The sequence below is a fragment of the Pseudorasbora parva genome, chromosome 5 (genome assembly GCF_024679245.1).
Source record: "Pseudorasbora parva isolate DD20220531a chromosome 5, ASM2467924v1, whole genome shotgun sequence".
NCBI lineage: Eukaryota > Metazoa > Chordata > Actinopteri > Cypriniformes > Gobionidae > Pseudorasbora > Pseudorasbora parva.
Window position 1 is genome coordinate 44602539 of NC_090176.1, and position 25269 is coordinate 44627807.

The following is a 25269-nucleotide window of genomic DNA, read 5'->3' on the forward strand; positions in this document are numbered from 1 at the left end:
TGCACGAAGTGGGAACTCAATATTAAACTAATGTAAATATTTTATTACACTGCAACCCTGTAATAGCTGCAGCCAAGCCAACTGATCATCATCACTCTGTCGTTTACAGATATAATTAATTAAACACAACAAATTTGCTTTTCTTTCTTACAAATGTAATCATCCGTTGTGTTTACAGCCAATCTGTTTCGCTTTAGTGTGCTCCGCCAATCAGATTCGTCGCTTGGGTTCAGCCTCCCACCCTGACTGACACATTATGGGCGGTCCCTGCAATCCCTCAGCCAATCACAGTGTGTTTCTTTAACCACGTTGCGCGCTACCGAGGGGCGACCCCGCGAGAGTATTCTAGGCCGCTCGTGTGATCAAACAGATCTACTCCGTTCCCGGGAACATCATCGAGATTAGAGGTGGGCTCTGAACTTTATTCCAATGGCGGACGGGTGTCCTTTGAATCTGTATTGAGGTGCCGATCGCCGCATTCACACCCGTGAGTATTGACGTTTCTCCACTCTTGTGTTATTTTTAGACGCTGGATATTTCGCGCGTGTTCCCGCTGTGTTTATGTAACGCAAACGGATATTTTGTAACCGAGAGCTCCTTGAATCCTGACGCAAGTTGTTCATTTGGTTATTCTAGAGGGCTAAAAAACGTAGAACTGGACTATAGTAGATGTTAACCCGCCCCCGCTGCTGGAAGGTGCACACTGTGGTGTTTAGTGCTGAACGGGAACGCGCGTGTAGTGTGAAACTGTAATAATGAACGCGATGCATCGCTGCAGCTCTAAACGGAAGCGGGGCACGCGAGCCTGTCATAATGCAGTTCCACAGTCCACAATGGAAACGCGCATGGAGGATAGATGGATAGAAAAGAACGCGCTTGTGTTAATAAAGGGGCTTGTTCTGGATAAAAACACGACTCCGACGCGATGTTTTTAGTCAAGTGCGTTTGCAATGCAACTTCCCAATAATATTTCTGTCGAAAAATGTATTCGTGTGAAGCGCCGTGGCAGAAATCACCCATTCAGTGCATTCAGTCTAAATTTGGCCACCTCAGTTAAGTCGCTCTTTCCGCAAATCATTTGAAAAGCACTAATAATACCCACCCTGAAAAAAACACAAAATGAGTTAACAAAACGTCAAAGGCATATGGTGACAGCTGTCCAAAAAAAAAAAGAAAAAAAAAGTGTATGTTACGAGTAGCCTACCAGTATAGTCCAGTAGCCATAGTAGCCCATTTACCCTGAAAAAGTGCATTATTAGCCTACTTTCAACAATTATTATTGTAATTACTTTAACCATAATTAAATATTAACATGAAATAGTCAGCGATATTTCAGTTTTGTTTAGATATAATTTATTTACTGTTACATTTAAGTCACTTGTCTCATCAGTTTTTTTTTCTACTAAATTATAGCTACCACAAGAAAAGAAACACACATATTTTCCGTATCTTACCACATAAAATTGTTTGGCCGTTGTTATTATTAAGTCACCTTTTCCCACCCAGACCGTTAGTCATCAAATTCTCAATAAACACCAAAGTGTGTATTAAGGGTGACAGCCGGTGCAGCTGAAAACTAGCAGATCTTGTTGCATCTCAAGTCATTTTTAAGTACATTTCCTTTTGGATGTGACCACAGATTGTGATGTCTGAGTGGCTGATTTGTTCACTTAGTAATTATCTTCACCGGTTTGACCAGTGCACCTGCTGTGCATTGTTCAGTTTCACAGTGTTTTCCTGTTTTATGCACTTGTCACTTAACAGGAGTGTACAGTTGTTGGAGTTTTTTTTCCTACTTTGGTTTTGTCTTTTCATCAAAAGACAGCAGTCATGTTTTAATCCTCATATCAGTACTGCTTAGTCTCCTGCTTTTGACTGTGATACTCTTGTGGGGTCTCTGTGTTTTGTCTAAACACTGGGCCATTTAACTAGCAATTTAAACACAAATGCAATTGTTTAGTACTGTATGTCAAAGCAGCTCTATTATTCTGATGCCCTACTTAAGTTATTAATGCCATTGTGGTCTCATATAAAATAGTTTTAATATCGTGGGGGATGAGCAGCTATCAAAGCAGCTTAACCATTCAGCCTCAGAGTAGCCCGTGAGAGAACCCGATGAAGGCTGTTGTCCTCTGCGGAGCATAAGTGTATGATTCACTTAGAGACAGCCAATCTCATACTGCTTACATCTCCTTAGTCATATATGCCCTGAAGACTCAACTCATATTTGTCTCCTAGTAATGACCTGGCTGCACCAATCCGATGTGTAAAGACATTATAAGCAGATTATGTGGAAATGAAGTTTAAGAGCATTGATTTGACTAGCTGTTTTTATTTGGACGTTAAGTTGAATTCGGCACGTGCTGTCAGTATCATTTATGCATTAAATTTCTCCGACAATGTGCTCGCCACTCTGACGCACCGAGGTGCTGCTTATGTTTGGCCTGTCGGCCACCCTGCCTGTTAAAGAAGTGTGTAATCCGTCACATGGTATCACTGCATCCTTGTTAACAGCTTGTTTTAGGGTCATGCCATTGTCTACATGAGCAGTGCATCAGTTAATACGTTTTCGACCTGCTCGTTTACTGTGACGTGGAGAGATTCCTGCGCTGCAATCTCTATTGGTTGGACAGACGAGTATAGCCACAGGGCACACAAAAAGTGCCATTGAGTATTGGGTGTCTCATTTGATGTCAAGTTCAAAGTTGAAGGTTAGGCTTAGCTGTGTATTTGTTCTTCTCTGTGGCACTTTGTTGCGCCAGACGTGTCAGATTGAATTTCATCTCGAGTCAATTTGCTTCAATTTGTCCATTGGGCTACTAGCTAAATATGCAGGAAGTGACACGGGTAGTGTAGTCTGATTGTTTGAGCTGCTGACATAATGATCTGGAGTGAAATCTTTTATACCGTTTGCAAGTGGGCTGGGCAAAAGCTTAATCTACTTATCAGTGCAGTAAAAATATTGATATGCGTCGCCTCCTGTCAGTCACTCGTCTCATTCACTCTGGTCTGCAGTGCTTGTGTTGCGCATAATTGTACTCATAATTGACGCTCACACCAAAAGCGTGAGCTAAGTAGCGCTCTCATAAAGCCGCCTCCGAAACAGCTTGTGAATACCAAATTGACTTATTTTTCATGGTTTATTGCACTTAAACAGTAGCCTGACAAGCCAGACCCACATCAAGATGTTTGGTCTGGAAACTCACCATTGACAGGGCTCAATCCGAGGGGCGGGATAAACGGTTGTCTTTCAAACTCCCTCTGTACGCGATAGGATAGCGCTACAACCAACCAGAGCAACGAAGGTGAAGTAGAGCTTGTTGAAAGATTAAACATTCGCCGTATCCGGTCAGCAAAACTCCAAACACATCTTCCCTTTTTAAGAATGACTTCAGTGCCGTTCTTTGTTGTTTTCTCAGAGAAAAGCTTAACTCCAAGTCTTCCAGAGTCGCGGTCAAAGCTGATTCGAAAGACCGCCGTTCGCCAGTTTCTGTGTTTACTAGAAGCACGCAAACGCAACTCGGCTGTCGTCATTATGGCCCCGCCCACCGACTATACACAATGGCCAAACCCACGGTGACTTTGAGATTTATCAATATGGACGTTGGCGTACGCCACGCTCAAATCCTACGCCAGCTCAGGAGGTGGTGTATGCACGTTTGAGTTAGTGGGAAAATGCGCAGAAAAACAAGTCCTAACACCACAAAACGCACTGGCAAGATATGCTATATGACCCACTGTTAAAAACCACAACAACAACATTCAGTGTTTATTTTTGTGCAACATGAACGTCAATGTTTAATTTTTGTGACTTTACCAAAGCGTTTGATTTGTAGGCTTATGCTTCCTCCAGTCGCGAGCCTGTGCGCTTTATCTGACGTTTCACGCCCGCCTGGCCCGGCAGCTGCGCACGGACTGGGACTAAAATAATTCAGACTGACAAAATAATAAAAATGACCTTTTTCTTTTAAATAATAATAAAACCAATAAAAACGACATTCTTCTTCTAAATAACAAGCGTCATTAAGAATAATAATCATAATAATAAGAATAAGAATCTTACAAATTGTCATGTAATTATTAATCTGTGAATGAATCTTACTCCACATCACATCACTATTGTACACCCCAATACATGTGCCGTGATACGAAATTAAATGCTAATTTTTTCAAAACGTGCTGTAAAATAATGCATTGTGATGGTAATTTATCATCCAAACAGCTTTAAACTGCTGGAGTGCGCTTCTCAACCCCCACATTATTAAGAGTTCTCGTAATTTGGGTCCATATTTTGTTTTTGTTGGTGCCTTTAATTCCACTCTTTAAACTCCCAAATAAAACAATTTCGGGTTTTTTTTCCACTTCCCTGGTGATGGTCTCGATGGGCGCGTCTCAATCATCTCAATAGTTCACTAGTCAGAGCACTGATCAGGGAGTCAGCCCATTGACTTATGTCCTAATCAGTGCCCTGACTAGTGGACTAGTGAGATGATTGAGCCCGCCCGATCTCCACGTCGGAGAAGTTTCGCTTCTTTGCCGTCTTCTGTTTGTCCATGGTGTAAAATGAGGGCGTGGGGGAGGCGGAGACTTGAATATATAGGGGCGTATTATTCTAATGACGATCGTTTTCAGCCGCCACATTTATCAAGGGCAAGTATTGCGTACACCTGGATTGCAGAGGTACGCACAGCTTCATAAATCAGGCGGTGAGAGGAGTGTAAGCATAATCTTACGCCAACATATACACCAGTTTCTACGCAAGATTGATAAATGAGGGCCAATGTGATTGGCCCGGCAAGAGTTAGGCGAATACAGCTCAGAAGGGTATTGAGAGTTGCTAGATGACATTCGCGGGCAGATTAAATTAGCTGCCGCTAGGGTGCGTCTAGATTTCTAGGCTACTTAAACGGTCAAATGCATACAAAATGATGTCAACATGCACATCCTTGCTAAGTATTTAGATAAATACAGTCAGTTTTGGAATGTAAATTAATAGTTGAAAAAGAACGCATGTTGTGTAACTGTATTGGATCTGTGCATAAACTCTTAAAGTGACAGCAGCCTAATAACCTTGCTGCTGCCTGTTATGTTAATCAAGAACAAAATACTTTTGTAAGCATTTAATTTTTACAATAAAATAACACTGAATAGTCTTTAACATTTGATTGCTTTAATTACTGTATTATTTCTTACCTGAATACAACTGTCAGACCCACCTGAAAACCTTGAAGCCTTGTTAAATTTAATTTGTCTCTTATTCTATTGTATTTATTTGTGCTATTGTTTGCAGTTTGTTTTTTCTTATTTGATTACTGATTACGTGTCTTTTTTTTTGGTAAATTTATTTAAACTATTATATATGTATATAGCAACCAAACTGCATTTTTAAATTGTAAATAAATATGATACCGTTTATGAGACCTTATCTTTTGATTTTCTTTACATCACCAAATAATCTTATAGATGTGTGTATATTAGGGCTGCACGATTAATCGAAATCGAACCGCAATCGCGATTTGGCTTGTGTGCGATTATGAAAGCTCAAAGGCTGCGATTTTAATTAAATAAATAAATGTCCAGTGTGTTAGCGAAGAGCGGCTTTGTGATCAACGCTGCTCCGTCTGAAAGACTGTGAGTTTGAGTCGTTTATAACGTGCGTTTGAAAAAGCAACACGAGTCAAACATCTTCACAAACTAGTGAAGCGTTCATAAACCTGTTCAACAAAAGACAACGTTTAATAACATGTTTTACCTCACTTCATATCGTCAGTCGAGTGTGTGTGAGCTGATGTGGCTTCTCATCATCAGTGTGAGGCAGACGAGGCGTTATTTTATAGTATTCTATGTCAATCAGCACTGCATTATAATACACTTTATTATTATGAAAATACCCTTGACGGCTTGAATAACTCAAATACACCATATTTTGCTGCAGTCGTGTTTATTGTCGTCATCTTTAATCAAAGCGTCTCAAACTTCTGTTTACAGAACGTCATTACTTCTCTGAGGCAAATGTGGCGTTTTCCGCTCAAGGGCGCCCTCTAGCTTTCAGTATGAATTAAAAACTTTGGATAATCAATAATAAGAAAAAATTATACTTAATACCTTTTAAAACTTAATAAACTTAAATTATAAATTTACTGGACAATCCATGTTTTTCTTCAATATACAGGAGTTTTTTCCCCCACAGTGGATGCACAAGAGGTTAATATTTCATATTAAAGACAGACTTTAAGAAATTGAAATTACAGATAAACAACACACACACTTTAGACTTTATTTGTCCCCATAGGGCAATTGGTTTTGCAGCAAGATAAACACAGAACAGTTCACAGATGCACAAATACAAGACAAGAACACATAAAAAATTATTAATATGACTGAAATGTGTGTGAAACACAGGACTCTCCATAGGCATAATGGTTTTTATACCGTACAAACTGTATTTTCTATCCCCTTACACTGCCCCTGCCCCTAAACCTACCCATCACAGGAAACATGCTGTATTTTTACTTTCTCAAAAAAATCTTTTATTTTATTTTTTTACAATAACTCCTTAAGCCGGGTGCACACTGTGCGATTTTGGCCACGATTTGGCCGTCTGGGACAAATTTAGCAAATCCTAAAAGATTCCTCTGATCCTAGGCTAAAATCTGACGTCTTTGGTCGTTAGTTTGACATGTTCACCGGCAGCCGATTAATGAGCTGCGATCAAATTTTACCTCAGACAAAATTCTGGCAGTGTCAGAAGATTTGGCACACAATCCTGCAGTGTGACTTCTCCTACGACGACAGTCAAATATCTCGGTTTTTCAAGACAAACTATGACCAAAACGAGAGCTAGAGATTTCTCTGTAAGCACCATTTCAGTCCCGCGTGTAATGCAGCTCACTGTCACCGAACGCATCATTCATTGATGATATGAACTCCGGGTGAGTTTTCTTGCGCGCGTCCGTTTTTAGCGCGCCTTCACTATCGTGCAGTCTGACATTAATATCAACTGAGATCTTACAGTGTGACATGGCGATCATGTTCGTACAGTCTGACAAGGGACATTCGCAAAGGATTTTGAAAAATCGCACAGTGTGCAGGACCCTTTAGGCTTAGACCTTTCTAATGTTTTTAGTTATAGGCTGTCTGCATATTAATAGATAACCCAGCAGTTTTTTTTGTTTTTTTTTTTGTAAAATAAGTTTTCTGTAAAATATTACAAAAATAATAATAATTAGTATTAGTGTTATATTTATTCTGACATACTCTTTTTATTTGTAATTATGAAAATGTTATTGTAATGGTAATACATCTTATTTTTTAAAATATTTTAGCAGTAATAATATTCATAATAATTATTATTAGTCACATTAATTTAAAAACACAAAATGTTATATACACACACTTTACATTTGTAAAAAAAAATAATAATAACAATAATCGCATTTTAAATCGCAATCGCAATTTTATCCAGAATAATTGCAATTATATATTTTCCCCAAATCGTGCAGCCCTAGTGTATATGTATGTTTATTTATTTGAAATTGAGTTTAAATCAATTTATAGAAATTAATCAATCTTTCCAATGCTGATGTTAAATTTGATTCTGTAAGTTTAGTTTTATTTTGTGTTAAATTAAAACCACTCTTATACTTTTGTCGCTAGGCAATGGACAAACAATTGTGAAACTAGTCACATATAATATTCACGTTTGTTATATCGCTCAACCCTGTGTGCGGTATTTTCTGGTCTGTTGCTGTAGTACAATACTGGATGTTCAGCACATCTTAGATAGTTAGTGAGATGGAAACTACCAGCACTGATTTCTAGTTAGTCTAGAGGGAAGATTGAATAATGGATGTCAGCAGCAGTAAATACAGTAAGTTATTGTATGGTGTGATGCACATAAATAATGAACACAAAGGAGCTATGTGTGTCAGGATATGAAAGCTGCAGCTCTATTCATGTCCTCATTCTACCCCCGTCTTGAGCTCTGTTCATGATATCTGCATCATTAATACTTCAAATATAAGGACGTTTCAAGTGTTAATGGAGTGAATACTTAGCTGAAATCTCAAGAAAGTGCTACACTGAGTTGTTACTAATGCATTGATAGCATATCCCCAAATCACTTACTACTACAACATAATGAGCTTCTTTTATTGACATGGTCAACAGGGATGTGCACGAGTACTGTAATGATTGATCATTCTAATACAGTTGCACCTCCACCCCGTTTCATATTTTATACCCAAATTCACTAATAAATATAAAAAAGTCAGTGTTCTTTTTTTTTTGTAATTTGGTTCAGGTATTTGATTTGGGTTTTGACACATTCAGGTATTTGATTTGGTTTTTTTTTTTTTTTTTTTTTTTTATCAACAGTGTGACAGTTGGCAGTGTGATTTTTATTTTATTTTTTTCCCCAAGTTGATCTATACTTTTTCTTCATAATTCCTTGTTATTATATATATTTTTTAATCTCTCATTTCAGCTGTCCAATAGCATTCTTAAACTAGATCGATCAATTGCTATTATGGATGCATGAAAAATAGGCCACCATATCGGTATCTGCTGATGTGTGTTATTTTTAATGTTAGTTTAATAAGAAAATGAATGCCGACCTGATATATTAAAGCTGATATTGGATTATTTCCTTCAGATGCACACTGTTCGCCATGATGGGTTTGAATTGCTTGAAATATGATTGGAAACACTTCAAAAAGGAAGTGCAGCATGTGCAGCATGTGCAGCCCAAGTTTGTCATTTAGGCTACATAAAATCATAATGATAACATAATTGTGTGCTTGGAACATGGTTTTTAATGGTGAGAATTTTGTCTTGTACATCAGTTATCAGCTTTCAAAAATGAAGAAATATCAGCCAAAATGTTCATATCGTTGCATCCCTATCCCTAATTACTATTCTTTATTATTTTTATTATGTTTATTTTTTTAAATGTTTCTAATATTGTTACATTTTATGAAACTACATCCCTAATATTAATAAAATTGAATACTTCTGTTTTACTTTCTTTAATGTGGACATTTGTTTTGTCTTTTTTGGGTTGATATTCATTGGCTAAACAACAAAGCCTTAAGCCCAAAGCACACATTGGCCGTCCGTGTTAAGCGAAGGTCAGCGGACATCCTCATATTCGGTCAGCAGACATCCACACACTCGGTCAGCGTGCAACCCAATTTTTATGTCTGCGGATGTCCGCTGACCGTCGCTTCACACTGGCCAATGTGTGTTTTGGGCTTAAGGCTTTGTTGTTTAGCCAATATCAACCCAAAGAGAGAGAAATTGTGCGTGTACAACTGCGCATGTGCAGGTGACTTGAGCACTAGAAAACCAAAGGAGTGGCTGCGCTCACAGCCAAAGGAGTATACGTTGAAAGGCTTGCGCACTCAACTGTGTGTAAGACGTACCGTAACAGAAATAAAGTATACCCGGGCCTTTAAAAAGACCAAACGGTCTTTGCTGCAGTATTCTGGTTGTCGGTATCTGGTATCTTGCAGTAAAATTCAGTCTCACTGTTGACGTTGCTTGCTTTTTCTTTCATTTCTTGCTTTGTTCTGTGTTAATATTTGGAAAGTGTGACTCAAGTTGTGTTAAAGCTGGTGAGTAAAGTTTTAAGAGTAGATTTATTGGACTGGAAGTATTGGCCCTTCGGTCACAGGGATGGGTGGGTGGGTGGTTGCTTCTTTAGGCTGACTAATTGGGCAGCAGCATGGCCGATGGAAATGGAGGAGCAGGATGCAGGGTTTTTGTCATGAGTCTGATGATGAAACCGAGGCTAACATGGCTGGGACGTCCTGAAAGCTTCCCAGAGGGCACATCATTGCCGCCCCATCTCCTCGTCACAAAAACTGGGCGGCGCAAAATCTGCAGATTTGCAGCGATTACTCATGCTGAATAAGTTTGTATTTTGAAACTGCGGTTGCATAACTCCTTTTAGAACAAGTACAAGGCCTTAAGAAAGTACACCGATCCCATCAGCTGCACATAGAAGGGCTGGGGCACGGCCAGCCCGTTTCATAACTTCTTACACAAAAGGAATCAACCATTGGCAAAGAGGGGGAAATGGCTTCTCGCATATGACGGTGTCGGGATCTGTGAAGCGCGTCAGAGGACTTCTCCGAACCCCCTAGTAGGAGTAGTTCCAGCGCTCAAAGGTTTTTCCTTAGTGTACAGATGTTTGACCACAATCACAACACACCTTTAGGAGACATCTTTCAGCATTTAACATGGTGGTGTGTCATCAATATTTATAGTGCACAGCCACAGAATGTTTAAATGCTTGCTCCAGTTGGTTCCAAATGCTTTATTCACCAATGTTGCGGCCTACGTAGTGAAGATAACTATTCCTATGACTGCTACACATACTAATTAACTATATGCTGTGTGCGTATTTTTTATTTTTTTTTAAATATTTAAATGTTTTGTGGTTTTTATAGATTGACTGATATTGTTTTTAATTAATTAGTTGATTACAATTCCATTGTATGTTTTTTTTTTTTTATTTTTTTTTTTTTTTTATATGATCAAAATGAATTGTCATCATAGGGCTGGGTGATTATGGCACAAAAAAATTATCACAGTTTTCCATATCAGTTGATATGGATAAATATCACGATAAATGTTAAATCTTTATTTCTTTAAAGTTTGAAGGCATATTTTTGCTCAAGTGGAAGATGTTTAAAACAGACAGTTAAATGTGGTTTTAAACTATCCTTTATTGTCAAAACATGACAAACACTTCCCAAACAGGTGAACAATTTATTACAACTGAGGTAGATTTATTTATTAAAATATTAACTGTGGTCAGCATTTTTTTTACTCTACACTATTTATCAATAATATCATTATATATACTTAATTGTGTAAGTAGTAAAACACTAAAAAAGCAAAAAAATGCGTTTTAAGTTGAGAAACATTTTGAGTCCCCCCCTCTTGCATAACAGTGGATTGTCCACCGTGCATCACACACACACATACACGCATGCATCTCACTGACACACACACCTCACAGAGAGTGGGCTGGTCGCGAGAGTTGGGAGAGAGCAAAGTTCAGTATTTGTGAATCTCCAGTAAGGGCTGTCTAGTCTGTTTTATTCATTTTAAACATTGGATGGAAATGATTTCTCTTTTGATACAGGCGATGCGGAGTCATTATTACATCACCAAAGACAAACAATTATGATAGCGATGTACAAGTCCGATATTTTAGTGATTATAGTTTGTTAACATTAGCTTGTTGTAAGTCACCCACTACAACTAACAAGGTGATAAGCACGTGCATGAATGTAGTTAATGTAGTCCACGCACGTCGCTCTATTTTATGTTGGAATGGGATCGCCAAAACATATCCAAACCACTGAAGTTGAGCGAACTAACTTGTCAACGATATCCGTCTCATCCGAGCTGGTCGTGAGCTCTGAGTTTTCTTCACTCTCTCTCCTTTTTCTCGCTCCACTTCACGCCGATCCTCCAAGCCTGTCAGCCACTGACTGTAAACAACAACGCGTGGGGCACCCAGAAGCCCGGTCTGCAATACACACACGTAGCATAACGCATAGCGCGTAAGCATTATATCGAGAATTTATCAAACTGTTGTTATCGGTTTATCAAGGAAAATTATATCGTGATAATTATCGTTTTATCGCCCAGCCCTATGTCATCATCATCCTTATGTAATTATGTAAAGTTTTTGCAATAAAATAGTTTGTTTTGAGCTGTCTGTTAAGCTTAAAATTATAAATGTATTATTTTTATGCAATAATATCTATCCAGATTTGTTTTGCGATTCTTGAGTTTTCTCAAACGTTTAAAGGTGCACTAGGGATGGCTCGATACCACAATTTTGGCTTCGGTAAGGTACCACAATCTAATACCGAAGTACCGATATTAAAGCGATACCACGCGGTCTGATATTAGCGCGGGTATATTGCACAAGAATGAGTACAATTATGCAAGTTTTGAGTTTATAAAGTGGAAAATCACCACAAATGTTTATTAGTAAATTAATTAGCAAAGCTTATCACATCAAATCAGTCATTTGAAAAGTTTCTTGTGAGAAATAATTGCAGCAAAAATCTCTAAAAATTAGCAAATTGCTTCTTGGTTGAAAAGAAATCGCACCTACACTAAAGCAATCTGCATAATCCGATTCAACATTTCACCTTCGTCTCGGGCTGGATAACGGAAATCATTTGAACATGCAAGCGATTTTATAAGCATTTCGTAATAACAGTTAACGTTACAGGAGACATGAGCTCATAACAACGACACACACACTCCTGTAACGTAGAGCTCGCACATTACAAATTAAATTTCCTCAAACAGTCAAATACACAGAATTATGTACAAATGTCCGTCTTTAGTGAGTATTCACATAACCACAGTCGGTTGTGTCTAATGCGAATGTAAATTGTGCACTAGGACGCATGCAAATATTATGAGATCTGAATGTCATTGGTTGAAACGAAAGCTGGAGATTGTGATATTCGATCTTATGTTAGGCTCTGTATGTGCGTTAATCAGTGTAAAAAGAAAACAAATGTCTAAATGAGATGGTTTGAATGATTTACTGACCTGTCGATCTCTTAAGAAGTCAGGATAGTGACAGATGCTTGGCTAGGTTTGGTGGTTCTTCATCAGTTTTATAAGCAAAGTAATTACAAATTTCACTTCTACTCCTCTCTTTATTAATTCGTTTTGGGCATCTTGAGTGAGATTCAACTGCGTTATCCATTTTGTTCGTCTATGTTGTTGTCACATTTGCCGGTTGTTTCGGGTCAGTTGGGGTAGCGCGCTGCCATCTAGCGGTGAACTTCGGAAAAGCAGCATATACCGAAACATGCAAAATCATGATATCATACCGTTTGAAATAAAATATATACCAGTATTTTTCCAGTACCGGTATACCGCGCATCCCTAAGGTGCACTGTGTAAATTTTAGCGGCATCTAGCGGTGAGGTTGCGAATTGCGAACACCCTCCACTCACCCTTCCCTTTCGAAGCACAGAAGCTACGGTGGCCAATACGGGACAAAGATGTCGTCACCGGAGACAGCAGGGTGTAGCTAGCGCTCTGTAGAGCCGTTTGTCCGTTTAGGGCTACTGTAGAAACATGGCAGCGCTAAATGGGACTTCACTGTAAGGGGACCCGCGGTGTATGGAGATAGAAATGGCACATTGTAGGTAATAAAAAAGTAACGGTTCATTATGTAATGTTTTTATACACCACTGATAACATAGTTATGTATATTTTATTGCATTTCTGTCAATAGATCCTCATAAATATTACACACTGAACCTTTAAGCTAAAAAGGCTAAGTTTAAAATTAATGACTTTAAGGGATGTGTATTGCTAATTATCTGGTGTTCCAATACTGGGGTTATGATACACTATATTGCGATTACTGTAAGAAGTGTGACATATTGCAATATTTCTATTGTTTGCCATCGCCGTCACAAGTTCAGGCAGGTGTTTTGCCTTTGCACATTTCTTAGCCAAACACTTCTTTCTGAGCTCTCTTTGGTTCATCTTTTCAACTGCATTCATAGCTTTTGACTTTCTCCTTGCGGGACAAGTGATAGTTTGTTTGAATCGAAAGGTGCTTTTGCCTGTAAAGCTAAATCCCTGAAGTGGATCATCTCCCTGAAGTGTCTTTATATGGCTTTGCTCTTGCTGAATGTTTAAAGAATGTGATTAAATGCAGCAAGACACGACCAGCGAGATGAGGTCTCGCCCTACGATTTAGATGACACGAGTTAGCAGTAAGCACCAGTGACAAATGTACCTGGACATCTGAAGCTACGGCCAGGAGAACGGTCTGCTTGCATGGAGGCACTCGAGAGTGATTAAAGATACCGGTTTAGGCTTTGATACGGCTTCTCTGATCCTGCACAAAGTGGTTTGTTTGGTTTGTGTGTGTTCAAGGCAGATTTTAATATCAGGGCCTCAGCCACAATGAGTCATGGCGCAATGCTAAGATGCAACTGCCAGACCTTTAGCAGCTCAGCTTGATTATCTTCACTTTGACTACAGGGTTGATCTTTAGTTTTCCTGAAATGTGGTTATTGCTTCTGAGAAAGGCTGTCCGAGGGCTTCCTCAACTAGCATTGGTGAAAGCTTCTGTCAGCGAAGTGCATTTCACAATAATTCAAGCCTTTTGTTTTCAGTGTGCAGTGTAGGACAAGCACATATCTGCAAGTCGTGTGTGTTTAGTTGGATCCATAATCGAGGAAGACTTGTGTTTTAGATGGAATGAAAGATCCATAATAATATACATGGATGTGCCTCTGGGGGAAAACCCGCTCTTGTTTGTTTTCTTCACTGGCATAGACTGGGTGCTTTAGTATCCTGTGGAAATGTTTCTTCGTTGGAACGCAATGTTTGCTGTGGGCTAAAAAGCCCCTGTAATGTAGGGTTAATTTATTGACTAAACAAAATAGTTTATATTTTCTTGTTATTTAGTCTAGTGTCAAAATAGTGTAGTTGAATTACTGACAGAAAAAAAGAAGAGTATGTTTGGCTGAATGGAAACAGCAGATATCTTACCCTGAGGGCCTTGGGTTCATAACGAACTTGAGATTGCAGTTCTCATCATGAGAGCAACTATTTTGTTAGTTTATTAATTTTAATTTAATTTCTTAGGTTAATTAGGAAATGGGCTCCCTCGAAATTGAAGTCTATAATGAATAATATATACGTTGTGTTATGAAGTGCCTACTCTTTAGAGGATCCCATTAAATTTACTGTTCATATGAAAAAAAATACTTGTTACATGAAGGATTTCGTTTAGCCAGGGATAATATAAACATATTATGGATAACATTTGGATCAAATGTGGGGCTGTGAGATGGACAGAGATTTGGTGAGATTTTTTTATTTTTTATTTCGATTTTTAATTACAATTTTGAAACAATATTTCCTTACACACATACACATTTTTTTAAAAGTTAGCTTTATTGCCAGTATTTGCAAGCACAGTCTTTGCATAAATTATATTGTGACGTTATTTATTGCGTTATGCCTTTCTGAACTGTTTTTTTCTGCATCTTTTGCAACATCTCGCACATGATACAATGTTTTAACACTAACACAAGTGAGTGTTAGTGAGGCCAGCAGGGGGCGCTCACCCCGTGGTCTGTGTGGGTCCTAACACCCCAGTATAGTGATGGGGACACGATATTGTCAAAGAGCACCAGCCTTTTGATGAGACGTTAAACATGCCGTCCCCCCTCTCCTGATTGGCTTAATCACTCGGCCTCCTCTCCACCAATCAGCTGGTGTGTGATGAGCATTCTGGCGCAAGATGGTTGACTTCGCATCATCCAGGTGGATGCTGCACATTGGTGGTGGCTGAGGAGATTCCCTCCATGTTAAGTGCTTTGAGGACCCAGAAAAAGTGCTATATAAATGTAACATTCTTAATATTTTGTTTTACGTGATGCTCATAGTAAAATCATTTAAAAAAAACACATCTCTAGACCAGCATCTCGAGTTTTTAATGACACAAATGCATTCTGTGTGAATGGCTCTTAATACTCCGTTTTGCCGCCGTGAAAGTTTGACAGGTCTCTCGCAAATGACCTGGATCTGATTCCTCATCTCTCATTTCTTTGGTCCTTATCCTGCCCTGAAATCTCCTTCCATGTTTTTGTTCTTTCTTCCATGGCCTAATGGTAAACATACTCTGTTCTGCTCTTTTGCTAGCTTGAGGAGCGCTGTATTCAGATTACACACTACAGTTCACGTGACATCTTTTGATCATTATTTTAAATGTAGATGTGCACGTTTTTTCCAGGCGTCCGCGCCGCTGTGCATTTATTTGATCAAAATACAGTTAAAACGGTAATATTGTGAAAAATGACTTTTCTATTTGAATACCTGATCAATTCTGAAATTTCAGCATTATTCCAGTCTCACATGATCCTACAGAGATCATTCTAATATACCAATTACATATTATTAGCAATGTTGAAAATGATTGTGCTGCTTAAAATTTGTGGGAAAGAGTGATACTTTTGAAAAGAACAGCATTTATATGAAATAGAAATCTTTTGTAGCTTTATCTTTACTGTCACGTTTGATCAAATTAATTCTTGCTAAATAAAAGCATTGATTAAAAATAATATACTAACCCCAAAATTAATATATTTAAAAATAAAATTGCTTTTGAATAAAGTTCTGTTATTTCTTTGGTTAATTAGATTTTTTTTTTTAAAGCCACATTGCCTGTTTTTTCCTGAAAAAATGAGTCGATACTTTAATTGTGGCCTTTTTAAAGCATGTTTTTGACCTCACTATTAAGACCTTGATTATCTTTTCAAATGTTTTTTTGCTCTTCCTGTTCTTACCAATTTAAGAATCAACGACTCACTCATTCACAGTGCTCAGATTTACTGCCTTTCTCTGGCCTGTCCTGCGGTTTCCTCTAGTGTTCTGTGGCACGCAAGGCTGAAACGAGCATCTCACGATTGGCTGACGGTGGATTCCCTGGGAGCCATTGTTCTGTTAGAGGCAGCGAGGCCATCTGCTCTTTCCTCGGTGTCTTTGCACAATCTGCCTCGCTGTGTCTGTCCATCCTCCGTCTCCCACTGCATTGTCAGATGCTTATGGAAACTTCATCACACGCTCCTGTGGCTTGCAGTGAAGGCTGTGGCGTAGGGTGCGTACCGTGTGGGACTGTTGTCTGCTTTTATTTGTCTCAGGAACTGCTTACAAATGTACTTCATTTTCTCACACACATGCTTAACTGCAGTAGCGATGCGGCAATAATGCGTTATTGTTTGTAGGTACATGATGGGGTGTTTCTTTGATAATTGAAGGGAGAAATCGTTTGTTTTGTTCACAAAGCATCTCGCGCGGCGTAACGCAACACAAAACTTGGATGTTCTTGGCTTTTGGCCTCTGTCGTGACTAAGCGAGAGGCTGCTGTAGACATCACCCCAATTATGTGGGTCGGTGGATTGGCTTTCAGGAATTAATGTAATGAATAATTGATCACAGTCGCCTTCATGTGAATGCTGACTAGTCATGGTCACCTGAGGCTGTGGAAGGTTTTGTTTTATGGTGTTGCTGAACTGAAAAGACTGTTACACAACTTTACTTTTCAAAGAGGGAATTATATTCATAAAGCGTGAATTTAGGCTCAATGTTTTTATGGGTATGGAAACTGCAGTTAGCAGAAGGAATGGGAATCTTAACTCTTTCCCTGACAAACACAGATTTTTCCATTATTTGTGAGGGAAAAAAAGAAGAAAAAACACTTTCCTGGCCCAAAACTGAATTTTCTGTGTTTGCACTGTTAGATGCTAGGGGGGCGCTATTACGGATCTTCTGAATAAATACTGAATCTCCTGATAAAAAGACCCGAGAGGAAGACGCAGTAAAACAAGCGATTGTATGTAAGCAAATGCATATGCAAAATAATATGATCATCAACATTAAACAGATTATAAATCAAAACTGTCTCATGTTAAGAAAATGAAATGTTGACCCAGGACAGCTACAGGACTGTGACATCATTAGGGGTGTTGATGGACTCGATCTACTCCATCTGTGTTTGATCATCGCTCTGAATCTGATCTGGATGTAGACTTTCACAAAGGCTTTTCTCAGCTTTTTATTCAAAATATTGCTTTTGTTTTTTATGAAACTTACCCATATTCAAGCGTTGATAAAAATAAAAAAAAGAATGCATGAAGCTAAAATAAGTTGTTTTTTTGTTTAAAAGAAGAGGTTCAGCTCTTGATGTATTGCATATTCAGATATTCACAAAACAAAATATTCTATGGGCTATAACATTTTTGTACAAATGGTCAAAAACCCTGGCGGTGGCTAGTAGGTTTCCAAATGATCTGCTGTCATTGATAATGCTAATCAAACAACAAAATAGAGAAAATCGTTCACTGCTCTTTTGTAGTTTTAATATCTTTAATAATTGTAATACATTTATATTTAATTTACACAATAAAGACTGCATTCTTTTATACATTTGATTACTGTGTGCATTTTAGGTAGTATTTCTATTGCTTGAAGTTTTTCAGTCTATTTCACTTGTTTTTGTTCTATTGTCTTTTTTCTTTCTCTTTCTTTATCACTGTTTACCTAGTCACAGTAAGCTTGAGGTTTTTTTAGGCCAGTGTTATTGAAAATGGTGATAAGAATTATGAAATGGCAATGTATCAAAATATTGATATTACAACCTTTTTTTTAAAAAAAAACCTATATATATATATATATATATAATAATGTACCGATTAAAATGATAAAGCAGTTCTGAAAGCGTCTCTACATGTTGACACACAAACAACCAGTCTGTAATCATAAAACTGAAAACACTTGATAACTCACAAGTTTGAGACTTAATCATGAGTATTTTTGACAAATATTTTGAGAAGAATCTATTCATGAGAGTCATTCATGCAATCCAATTACACTCACTGGTTATGCTGCTTATGGTTATGTTTGTTACCAGCTATGCTAGTTTTTTTTCTTCTGGTTTTGCAGCAATAACTTTCTCGTCACGTTCTGTTCAGATTACAAACTCGGCAAGCTCCCGATTCCCAGCCCTAGTTAGCAGAGTCCTCAGACGAACTGTCATCTTCTAACTCTTCATTTCTGTCATGACTGTTCAAAGCTTGCTTTTTTTATATGTGTGTTTGATGGATGAGTCAGTAACCCCACCATTCCTCCCCCCTCCGTCCCCCTTCCTCTGCTTGATCTCTACTTCAGGGCAGAGGTTGATGGTAGCTTGAAATGATTTGAGATTTGAGTTAGTTTTTTGCAGAGATTGTCTGAACAACAACTGATACTACCAGGAGTTGAGGTAAATTACACTTATGCAGCACTTCCCAATTCACCCAGATCTCGTTTCTGTAGGATGTATGGAGCTACATGCCTGCATTCCACCCTGGTACCTGGAGAAAACCGTCTAGGGCAGGTGGACCTGAAATCCACTAATGAAAAAACAATGAAATGGCTGGAATATATAGGTTGTCAACTGCACTCCTTACAGGTTTTGAAGGCTGGAGGATTTTCAGTTGGGTGCTTTTTAACACGTTCTCTCAGTAGAAACATTTAATGTGACCCAGTTTTTCTCTGTGTATGGTGCAGGGGTTGGTGCATATGAGGCAGCATGAGGAAGGAGATGGACCACTTGTTGAAAAATGAATGCGAAAAAATCACTGTAATCAGTATGGCGTCGGTAGGAATTAAACTCCCACATTTCAGTTAAAAGAGCCAACTGAAATAGAGGCATAATGCATGTTTTTATACTAGTAAACTTGTTTTTAAACTAGTAACATGCTGAATAGGTCTTTAAATTGTAATTTGAGTAGTTTTAAGAGTATGCGATTTATAAAACGGATGGTTAAGGTTCTTGATTCTTATTGGTTGAGCTGCATTTGAAGCCATTTTAAATTACTCTATAAACATACACGTTAATTTATTAAAGGGTTAGTTCACACGAAAATTAAATTGATGTCATTAATGACTCACCCTAATGTCGTTCCACACCCGTAAGACCTCGGTTCATCATCGAAACACAGTTTAAGATATTTTATATTTAAGCCCCAGAGCATAATGCAGTCAAATGCACTTTACTGTCCATGTCCAGAAAGGGAATAAAAACATAATCAAAGTAGTCCATATGTGACATCAGTTGGTTGATTAGAGTCTCTTGAAGCATCGAAAATACATTTTGGTCCAAATATATCAAAAACTACGATTTTATTTAGCATTGTCTTCTCCTCCATGTGCCTCCAAAAAGAATCAAACGGTTAATGAATCAGTGAATCGATCAAAGATTTGGGTCGCCAATGTCACATGATTTCAGCAGTTTGGTGGTTTGACACGATCCGAACTGCTGAAATCACGTGACATTGGCTCTTTGATCGATTCACTGATTCACTGATTCAACCGTTTGATTCTTTTTGGAGGCACATGAAGGAGAAGACAATGCTGAATAAAGTCGTAGTTTTTTATATTTTTGGACCAAAATGTATTTTCGATGCTTCAAGAGACTAATCAACTAACTGATGTCACATATGGACTACTTTTTATTTTATTGCTATAATTTAAATCTATTTTATTTAACATTTTTAAGATTTTCCATTCAAGGAGTTGTAGTTGCATTATAAAACACAAAATACACATTAACATAATCAAGCTAATCAAAGCTGACTTCTTCTTTCATTCATAGTCTGAACTTTCTTGTCAGCACTTACACAAACAATTTTTTTTATTGTGTCAGCATGTTAATATAGTGCCTAAAAATAGCACTGTAGAAGGGCTGAATTCACTAACAAGAAATGGTTTGGTAAATTGGTTCCCATGGGCAATTTCAGTGTTTAGTTTTGCCCTCACACCCTGCCTATGAGTTTTTGTGAAATATTATCACCTCAATTTTTGTCGGTAAATATGGTCATAATAATCACATGGCCTTTAGTGACTTACTGCTGCAAGACTCTGTTACCTCAAAGAGATTGTCCTGTTTTGGGATGCCTGTCTTTACTTGCACATGAACTTTAATGACATCCCATTCTTAATCCATAAGGTTTAATATGGAGTTGTCCCACCCTTTTACAGCTTCAGCTATTCTGGGAAGGATTTCCACAAGAATTGTGTGTTTATGGGAATTTTTGACCTTTCTTCTAGAAGTACATTTGATAGGTCAGGCACTGATGTTGGACGAGAAGGCCTGGCTTGCTCTCTCCGCTTTTAATTCATTCCAAAGGTGATCTGTCGGGTTGAGGTCAGGACTCTGTGCTGGCCAGTCAAGTTCCTCCACAAAGTTAGAAGCAGGAACTTATCCAAAATGTCTTGGTATGCTGGAGCATTAAGAGTTCCTTTGACTCGAATTAGGGGGGCAAACCCAACCCTTGAAAAATTAATTCACTCCGGTTAAATAGTTTTGGTGTGATGGGTGTGTGTTTCATGCTGGAAAGCATTTGCATATAATTCCACTCATTCCCGCAGATTTCACGCTCTCATCTGAAGCGTGCACACATACATGAATAAAGCCGCCTCTGACATACAAGTGCAAAAATTAGCTCCTTTTCCCAGCTTATTAATGGTTAAATACACTCAAAAATAATGTCCCAATGCTCATCTATTTCATCTATTAATGTAAACACAGTTGTAAACAGTTCAGGAAGAATGCATGACAGGAACAGTATTTTGGATTCATGTGTCTACAAAAAGACAAACAATCAATACTCCTATTGACTGATTAACTTGTGTAACTTTAATGGATTCTTAATGGAAAAATGGATTCATTTTTTTAAAGTATCCAATGTTATTTAGTAATTATTATATCAATATTGTAAACTTGCGATTAGTTGACTGTTTGCTTAAATGAACAACTGGGGGCAGCGCTAAAATGAATTCCTTTTAAAGTAAGTCTCTACTCTTTCTTCTGTTCTGGAACAAACTCTATGGATTACAGGTTGCATCATGTTTTTTTTTTAGGGAAAGGAAATGAATTCCTCTTTTGCTTTGCTTGAAATGGCACTCCTTTTATGCACAGTAATGTTCCTGTGTTTTGACCATCCTGTTTGTCATCAGGGTCACATTTCAATGAGTGCCCGCAGATTTTGAACGTGGCCCGGTAATGAAACCGGAATACCAAAACAATGTCAAGTGCAATGAGGTGTGCTGTGGACAAGCAGAGGGTTCCTGTTTATTTTGCTGTTGTCATCTGCCTTGCTGAGATTGTGTGTGTATTTCTGGCTCTCCTCTTTGGGATTTGTCAGCATGTTTTTGCTCCCTCTCCCTCTCTATGCGTCTCTAGTGGTGCACTCAGCAAGGATGAGTGTGATGCAGCAGTGTTTTCTAGTTCATGTCAATCACTGCCAACTGTTCTCTGTGTATATTTTACTGCACTTGCTGCTTTTATAAAGCAGTAAGCCACGATACGCTGTAGGCATGATGCTTTCTGTTGCTTAAAACACCTTTGGTCAAAGTAAAAACACTGTAGTGCTAGGGCAATCCTTTCTTGGGTTATTGTTTTTATGCAATTGAGGCATATGCATTATTTGCTGTGTTTGGAATCTTCACACTTTTCGAGTAATTTTTCCTTAACAAAATAAATAAATTTTAAAAGAAAAACAATTTCTTAGTTATTTAGCATGTATTCTTCACAGTTTACCATGCAGACGGCAATTATAAATATATTAGATGTTTTGTCTCTTAGAAATGTAAAATAGTAGCTTAATTTAGAATGCAGATGTACATTTATATTTATTAACAAAGATAGTAACTGTAAGTAAGTAAAGGCAGTAATCTGAAAAAGCTGATTGATTGAGTTTAAAACATTGGTCTTCCATAGTAGCATAAATTTAGATTATAATAACCATGCATATCAACAGTTTATAAAAACATAGTTCTGTGTTTTTTCTAGCTTATTTGCTGTACACCTTGACCGCTTAATGCAATACAAAGTCAAAGGAGAGCGGTGGATTGTCCCCCCCCCACCCACATGCGGGGGCTACATGCACTGTCTCTATACCATAGTATAATGTAACTATGGTTTCTATGGGATTTGTATGAAAAACTGAAAAACACTATCCTAAAATAGGCTTAATTTTGTATAAATGCACGATATAGTTTAATCACAAAAGATACTGTAATTATGTTCAATTACTGCTTTAATGCATCTCTACATTAACAATATAATACAATTAAATATGAATATCCCACATTTCTTCCATAATACCATGGTGCACTTACTGTTACTACAGTAAATCCGTGGTTTGCCCCAGTAATGTCTGCTCTCTTGGTATGGCGCTTGACCAATTGGATTAAAGGGCCACCCAATATATCTCGTTGTTAACTGTCTGAACTCTAATCTCCATTGAATTTGTGGTTAGGGGTTTGGCTTTTTTTATTTAAACTTTTGACTGACTTTTATTGAGGCTTATCCAATCAGAAAGAATAATTTTTCATGTCAAACCTAAATGCTTCTTGCAGCTTCTGTTTTGGGTATGAATGCGGTGCCTTGTTTATCTGGAAATACATGCTAGACTTCCTCTCCTTCTGTCTGTGTCTCTCTCCGTCTCCTGTCTCACAGACTCTCAGCATCTGAGTGACAGCTTCCGCCGGGAGCGCTCCAGCCATGGAGAATTGTTTCCTCTCCTTTCTTAGCACTGCTGACAGGCTGTCTGTGACATATTGGGAATACAAGGACTGAGACAAAAATGTGATCTTTTTGTCTGTCTCAGGTCTCGTGGATGTAGCTGTTGTGGTTAAAATAAGGTGGCCACGATGTCTGTTTGCACTTTCCACTAATCGGTTACCTCTTCATTTGTTAATGATGGAGAGTTTTGCATTCTGTTACAGTTTCCATGGCATGCCTCGCCTCGGTCAGGTTTTACTTGAGGTGGATAATGTGAGGACAATGTACAATGCTATAAGTACTTGAAACGTATTTGAGGTGAGCTTCATATAAATTGGACTGCATAGGGGTGATTTCTTTAATTGCAGGTACCTTTTTCAGCTTTTTTTTCAAATGTTTATATTTTAATAATGTGTTACTCATTAACATGGATTACAAGATGTTACAGGTTTTGGTAATATTTCCTAAATAGTAATTTTCCTAATTCTGCATCATTAAATTGTTTAAAACATTTTTTTTTTTATTGTTGTAAAATTTTACTACAATATCAAAAGGAAACCAGATTTTATCACTGTTCACATAGTGGATTGTTTAAAAGTCTTTTAATCATGATTTCATTAGTGCCATGTGCTCTTAGCATTTATGTTAGCAAGTGAAATTTTTTAGCCTGACAAGCCAGACCCACATCAAGATGTTTGGTCTGGAAACTCACCATTGACAGGGCTCAAGCCGAGGGCCGGGATTAACGGTAGTCTTTCAATAGCGATAGGATAGCGCTACAACCAACCAGAGCAACGAAGGTGAAACAGAGCTTGTTGAAAGATTAAACATTTGCCGTATCTGGTCGGCAAAACTCTGAACACATCTTTCCTTTTTAAGAATGACTTCAGTGCTGTTCTTTGTTTTTTTCTCAGAGAAAAGCTTAACTCCAAGTCTTCCAGAGTCGCGGTCAAAGCTGATTCGAAAGACCGCCGTTCGCCAGTTTCTGTGTTGACTAGAAGCACGCAAACGAAACTCGTACGTTGTCGTTATGGCCCGCCCACCGACTCTATACACAATGTGATTGGCCCGGCAAGAGTTTGCCGTTAACAGCTCAGAAGGGTATTGAGAGTTTCTAGATGACACTCGGGGCAGATTAGATTTGCTGCCGCTAGGGTGGGTGTAGATTTCTAGGCTAGAGTTTTTTTCTAAAAAGCCTGAAATTGCCTCAATTTTGTTGCTGTCAAACTCTTTTACCAAAGTAGAGTAACATTGTTACTGTCAATTATGTTATACATACGGTCAACATTGTAACAGAGTTGACAATCAATACTATCAAGAATTCTTTTTTTCTGTTAAAGGTGTCATGAACTGGCTTTTAAAAAAAAATGTATACTGTTGTCTGAGGTCAACTAATGACATTCGTGTGGTTTTTACATTCAAAAACATCATAAGTAATAGGCTATTTTCTACGCTGGTTTCGAGGCTCTCTCCTGAATGCTGGGTTTTGATGGGCGTGACGCACAGGAGATTTGGAAGTAAACGCCCACGGCTAGGATTGGATAAGATTTGCATATTTAATGAGCTTAAGCTCCCCTGTCAGTTCAGGGAAAGGAGAGAATGAAGAAGCGGCAACCAGAATGATTATCTTAATCACAGGGCTCGTAAACGTCTTCATCAAATAAACACAATGTTTTATACACGTTCGGTGTGCGAGCTGCCCTTTATATGTCAACTCGAGAGAGAATGGCAGAACAAGAACGGAATATTAAGAGGTTCCTCGGCCTGCCGGGCTTTGCGAGCCCTGGCCCATACGAGTCTGAGTCCAGCGTGCTAAAGGTATGCTCTGTTAGGGTGCTTTCACACCTGCCTCATTTAGTTCGGTTGAATCGTACTAGAGTTCGTTTCCCTCTTTGGTGCGGCTCGTTTGGTCAGGTCTGAAAGCAGCAATCGCACTCGGGTGCGCACCAAAAGCGGACCAAACAAGCGTACCGAGACCTCCTTGAAGAGGTGGTCTCGGTACGATTTCAAACGAACTCTGGAGCGGTTTGTTTGTGGTGAGAACGTGATCCGACCTCAAACAGAACCAACTGCAAAAGTACTGATAATTTTTGGACTGAACCAGCTGCCGTAGTTAGCTGCGCCGACATTGTGTGCATGATATTATT

General features: G+C 38.4%; 1 protein-coding gene across 3 annotated transcripts in view; it reads left to right on the forward strand.

Annotated features, from left to right (window-relative positions):
* The first annotated feature begins 307 nt into the window (after nucleotides 1–307).
* Nucleotides 308–25269, forward strand: part of adarb1b (adenosine deaminase RNA specific B1b) — a 197903-nt gene continuing 172941 nt past the window's right edge. For all 3 annotated transcript variants that reach the window (XM_067444472.1, XM_067444474.1, XM_067444473.1), the window contains exon 1: nucleotides 308–487. The gene's annotated coding sequence lies outside the window, so the exon portion shown is untranslated. The remainder of the gene's footprint in view (nucleotides 488–25269) is intronic.